This window comes from Molossus molossus, unplaced genomic scaffold, assembly GCF_014108415.1.
Source record: "Molossus molossus isolate mMolMol1 unplaced genomic scaffold, mMolMol1.p scaffold_m16_p_1, whole genome shotgun sequence".
In the NCBI taxonomy this organism is placed as follows: Eukaryota; Metazoa; Chordata; class Mammalia; order Chiroptera; family Molossidae; genus Molossus; species Molossus molossus.
The window spans coordinates 38,572,108-38,578,408 of NW_023425344.1; the positions used below are offsets into that span (position 1 = coordinate 38,572,108).

The 6,301-nt window shown below is 42.0% G+C and overlaps 1 long non-coding RNA gene across 1 annotated transcript; it reads right to left on the minus strand.

Annotated features, from left to right (window-relative positions):
- Positions 1-3,682: 3,682 nt before the first annotated feature.
- Positions 3,683-5,849, minus strand: LOC118624577. Its single transcript, XR_004958396.1, has 3 exons — positions 5,705-5,849; positions 3,876-3,966; positions 3,683-3,799 (listed from the first exon to the last, which is right to left on the minus strand). It is a non-coding gene; the product is annotated as an uncharacterized LOC118624577 (long non-coding RNA).
- Between the last annotated feature and the right edge of the window lie 452 nt (positions 5,850-6,301).

The window sequence follows — 6,301 nt, forward strand, 5'->3', positions numbered from 1 at the left end:
GGTATGGCAGTGGCTCCCAAAATGTTTTTGTAATTTATGGGACTAATTCTGCTCCACAGGCCTGAAGCAGCATCTTCAAATATAAAATACAGTAAGTGTATTTTAAAAACATGATAACATAGAGACTTCCGGTCAAGATGGCGACGTAGGGAAACGCAGTATCGCGTTCTCCCACAACCACATCCAAGTTACAACAAAACTACAGAACAACCATCATCCAAAACCGCCTGAAATCAAGCTGAATGGAAGTCCTACAACTACGGAATTTAAAAAAAAGGCAGCTACATCCAGACTGGTAGGAGGGGCGGCGGCGCGAGGGGTGGCGGCAGCGGCACGGCGGCGGTGCGACGTGCTGGTCCCACACCCAAGTGTGGCGGATAAAAATCAGGAGGCTCCCGAGGCTGGGAAGGTCCTTCCTGAGGACTGAGGGGTCCCCGTCCCACACCAGGTGCCCCGCTCAGGTTTCCAGTACCAGGAAGAGAAGTCCCCATAACTTCTGGCTGGAAAAACCAGCAGAAACTGAGGCTCAGGGAAGCTGACCTGGCTGGAGCCACAGGCAGCTCCCTAAAGGGCCCGCGCACAGACTGGTCGGACTCTCTCCCTCTAAGCTCGGAGGGGAGGCAGCTCCAGGGGCACCAGAGAAATACAGGGAGGAACTGAGCTGTTTGGCACTGGAGCGAGGGCTGGAGAGGGGGCTTTCTCGGGGACGAACGTGCTGTCAGAGGCCTTTGTTCCTTTGGTGAGCCCTTCCCTGGAGCGGCAGACAGTCGCCATATCTGGGACTCCAGCAACCTGGCTCACACTGGTAGCCCCGCCCTGCTGACTCCCTGAGGCCCCGCCCCACCCAACTTTCAGGCCCACCCAAGCTGTTGCTACTTGCTTAACCATAGGATTGGCCTGTCTTGGATCCTGCTTCAGGTTTTTCCTAAATTCTTTCAAACGAGCAGCATCGGGTCTCAGCGAGCCCCATACCTCTCATTAAGTAATACACAGAAACAAACACAGGGAGGCAGCAAAATGAGGAGACAAAGAAACAGGTCCCAAATGAAAGAACAGAACAAAACCCCAAGAAAAGAACTAAGCGAAATGGAGATAAGCAACCTAACAGATGCTGAGTTCAAAATACTGCTTATAAGGATGCTCAATGAACTCAGTGAGGGCCTCAAGAGCATAAAAAAGTACCAGTCAGAAACGATCGCTGCACAGTTAGAAACGAAGGAGGCTTTAACTGAAATAAAGAATAATTTACATAGCTTCAATAATAGAGTACGTAAATCCAAGGAGCAAACCATCGATTTGGAATATAAGGAAGCAAAAAACGCCCAACCAGAACAGCAAAAAGAAAAAAGAATCCAAAAAAATGAGGATAGTGTAAGGAGCCTCTGGGACAACTTCAAGCGTGCCAACATTCGCATCTTGGGGGTGCCGGAAGGAGAAGAGAGAGAACAAGAAATCGAAAACCTGTTTGAAACAATAATGGCAGAAAACTTTCCTAACTTGGTGAAGGAAACAGACATACAAGTCCAGGAAGCACAGAGAGTCCCAAACAAGATGAACCCCAAGAGGCCCACACCAAGACACATCATCATCAAAATGCAAAAGGTTCAAGACAAAGAGAGAATCCTAAAAGCAGCAAGAGAAAGGCAGCTAGTTACCTACAAGGGAGTTCCCATTAGGCTGTCAGCTGATTTCTCAAAAGAAACTTTGCAGGCCAGAAGGGAGTGGCAAGAAATATTCAGAGTGATGAAAACCAAGAACCTACAACCAAAATTACTCTATCCTGCAAAGCTGTCATTTAGAATCGATGGACATATAAAAACTTTCCCAGACAAGAAAAAATTAAAGGAGTTCATCACTACCAAACCATTATTATATGAAATGATGAAGGGTCTTTTTAAAGAAAAAGATAAAATGTAGGAACAAACAAAATGGCAAGAATACATATCTATCAACAATGGAATCTACAAACAAAATGAACAGGAAGAACAGGAACATTCTCATAGATACAGAGAATATTTTGTTGGTTGCCAGTTGGGAAAGGGGTTGGGGGAATGGATGAAAAAGGTGAAGGGATTAAGAAGCACAAATTCATTGCTAGATTGACAAACCTCAAAGGGAAAGGGGTTGGGGGGTGGGAAGAAATAAACCAAAGAACTTATATGCATAACCAATGGACACGGACAATAGTATGGGAAAAGGTGGGAGGGGGGCGGGAGTGGGGAGGAGGGGGTCAATGGGGTAAAAATGTGGAACATCTGTAATACATTTTACATCCAACAATAAAGATGTGGGGAAAAAAAAATAAATAAATAAAAACATGATAACATAAAGAACTACTCTAGAATTCATAAAAGAAGAAATATAATGACCTATATAATACTTCTTAAAAATATAAACCTCACTAACAAAGAAAAATAAATAAAAATGTATTTCTTACCTATTCATTGTTCAAAGATTTTTCAAACTTTTAATAGTCAGGTTAATGAGAGCAATCTTTTGCAGTATTGTATCAAAAATTTTTAAATTGGCCCTGGTTGAGTGATTCAGTTGGTTAAAGTACAGTCCCATACATCAAAAAAATTGCAGGTTCGATTCCCCGTCAGGGCACATACAGGACACAACTAACTGACGTTTCTCTCTCACACTGACATTTCCCTTTCTCTCTGAAAGACAATAAAAACATATCCTCAGGTGAGGATTTTTTATTAATCTTAAAATTGTTCATACTCTTTGGCTCAATAATTTCATTTCTAGGAAATGGTGCTAAGAAAATAATCATTGATATTTGTAAATATTCAGTCTGTTTATATTACTGAAAATTGAAAGCAGTCCAAAAGTCCATAATTGGGGATTTCTTAATTAACTCTTGATTCATCCATACAATAAAATACTATGTACCCATTTAAAAGTGTGCTGCAAAGCATTATGTAGTGACTTGGAAATTGGCTCATTATATATTAATTGGAAAAATTTTTGAAAAATATATGATATATGATTAAAAAACAATATACCATAAACTAAGGTAACCATGCTTCTTTTTGAATGGTAAGGTAATTAGTGATAGTTATTCCTTTTTTTTTTTTTTATAGTCCTCACCAGAGGATTTTTTTCCCATTGATTTTTAGAGAGAGAGAAAGAAAGAAACATCAATGTCGACTGGTTGCCTCCCAACACACCCCTGGTCCCAACCAGGGCCAGGGATTGAACCCAAAACCCAGCTACATGCACTTGACCTGGAATCGAACCCCCGACCCCCCGTGCACAGGCCAATGCTCTACCCACTGAGTCATGCCAGCCAGGGCAGTTACTCCTTTTTTTGTCTCTTTCGCAAAGTTTCTATAACAAACATTTACTACATAATAAGAACTGGTTAATGGGCCTCACTGCTCTAATTATTGTAACAAATATCTGTTGAGCACAATGGGCCAGGCACTGACCTAGGTGATGGAAAAGCAGTCAACATCCCTGCTTAAAATTTAGATTTCATTTTTATTGCTCATTGGGGAAGATACATGCCTTTATATCAAGACTCCTTCGGTCACGAATAACAACATCCAGTTCAAATTTGTTTCAGCAAAAAACCAACATTTAAGAGTTCATGAAACTAAAGTCCATGATTAACTAACCTCACACTTAGCTGGATTATCTGGAACCTTCAGAACCTGATAAGTGGGGAAGTGCAGCCTGCGATCCTCTGCAATGGCTCCGCTGTTGGTCAGGCTCCCCTGCGGTGTCTGGATGGGCATCAGCAATTCCAGATGTATACCCGATGTCCTTCAGAAATACAGATGCTGTCTTTCTAATAGTTAGAAACAAAAAAGGATTAAATCCAGTTGGTTCTGACGGGATCATGTACCCATCCCTGAACCACTCACCATGGCCTGAGGAACATCGTGTTCTGACAGGCCTGTGTGAGGCCATACAGCCGTCTTGACCATGAACTAAGAGTGGAGAAGCGATGTTCCCCTAGGAAAGATCATAAGGCTGTTACCAAAAAAACAAAGACTAGAGGCTGAGATTGCAGAACAACTGAGATGTCCACCATAGCCTTATGTCAGAAGCATGGAAGCAAGATGAACAAACCAAAGTCCCACCATGAACCTGAATCCAAAAACCAAGCTGCATCTGACACTATAGTTCATGTAAGCGCAGGATGCGACCGTCACCAGGCCAATTTACTTTCAGACTCATATCAATCTAATTGCACATATATCTTGAAAACACATTTACATGCATATTTTGTTATATAAATTCTGATCTTATACATATTACAGGTGAACAGAGAATCAATCATGTTGGAAATCTGCTCACTTGGCAGATGATGGTGTGGAGGACAAATGTCTTGCCACTATGCAGCAGTAAGACCAGGGCTAGGACCCTCGCTTCTCTTTCCTGCAAGTGTTTCTGCTACACCTTGAGGACTCTTACCCCATATTATCCCAGCCAAGGATAACCCTGTAGACTTTTAAGATTTTACTGTGAACAAAGTACACTTAAAACTTTATAGATCAGCTCATAAATATCACAGTACCACTCTGGCTAAAGATTAAACAATGCCTATCCATAGGAATAATTAGCTAGTTAGCAACATACAACCCCCATTTATCCCCAAGGCTCACTTTAAGTTTTTCCTTTAATAATTATTTTTCATAAGCATTTCAAAGCTCACACTTAATTGTAAAAAACAAGGCTTGCCAGATCTATTTACAGTAGAACATCTGTTATTCTATACCTAATTCCATCCTCTGCTCATCTCATCTCTCCATAACTGGGAACAAGACTAATGTTCAATTCTAGGACTAATGTTCAATTCTAGGAGAACAGTGGGTTTGGGAGATTAGGTCAAGATCTAGCCTTGGCCGGTTTGGATCAGTGGTTAGAGTGTTTGCCTGTGGACCAAAGAGTCGCAGGTTCAATTCCAGTCAAGGATACATATCTTGGTTGCAGCTCAGTATCTCTCTCACATTGATGTTTCTCTCTCTCTCTCTCTCTCTCTCTCTCTCTCTCTCTCTCTCTCTCTCTCTCTCTCTCCCCCTTCTTTCCACCACCCCCCATCCCACTCTGTCTGCAAATAAAAGGAATGTGTAGCCAGTGTGGCTCAGTGGTTGAGCGGCAACCCATGCACCAAGAGGTTGCCGGTTAGATTTCCTGTCAGGGAGCACAATCCCCAGTGGGAGGCATGCAGGAGGCGGCCAATCTATGTTCTCTCCCATTGATGTTTCTGTCCCTTTCTCCTTCTCTCATCCTCTCTCTCTCTCTCTCTAGAATCAATAAAGGGAAAGAACTTTTTTTAATAAAAATAAAATAAATAAATAAAAAGATCCAATAAGTAGGAGTAGGGTACAAGGTTAGAACTGGTCCAATCGAAAGTCTGATTTCATTCTGAGTAAATGAGTTTAAGTCACTACCCTTAATAGCTTCCTTTCCACCTGTGCACTTGGTCAAAGACCCTATAAGCAGCTGTGCCTACGATTCCATGGCTCAGGGACTTCCTCCAAGTTCCACCTCCCATTCTTTACTTTGAACCTTATTGTTTTGGTCTGGTTTCCCTAATTCCTTCCTGTTTCCTTGAATCTGGATTTTCCCTCTTTGCCTATTCCCTTTGAGTTGATAACTGGATTCTTGGCTTATTTCACTTCATCTTGGACTTTAACAATAAGCTCTATAATCCTGGACGGTCCTTCTTACTGTTCCCTGTACCTACCCATGAGATTCCAGCCGGCTTGGGTGCAGCTTGTGTCCAGTGGCCTGGCCTCTTGCTTGTCTCAGAGGACAGACTGGACACTGAGTTCTTCTGAATGGAGTTTCTGGAGTCTCTTATGTCCAGGATGAGAACTGAATCCAGGCTGGGTCAGTGAACTCAGTCAGAAATATTAACTGAGCACCTACTCTGTGCCAAGTAGGTGCTTGGGATATAGCAAGAAATTAAATGAGGTCTCTTATCTCATGGAGCTTATATTCTAGATAGCGGGTGGGAAGGACAAATATAAAAACAATTACACAAAATATTAATAATTACAAGTCAGGTGAAGATTGTACTATAATGAAAGTAAAGCTGCAGTGGTCAGGGAAGACATCTTGAGTCAGAAAAAGGAGCTGGCCTCGGGAAGATACGGAGAAAGAAAGGGAGAAACAGATATATAAAGGCTGGAATAAGCTTGGCATCTTCCAAGGATAAAAAAAAAAAAAAAAAAAAAAAACCAGCAGGGCTGGAGCCTAGAAGCTCAACAAAGAAATCATTTGCTTTCAACATGAAAGGGGACTCAAAAATTCAGTTTAAGAATGTGCCAATTTTTCTTTC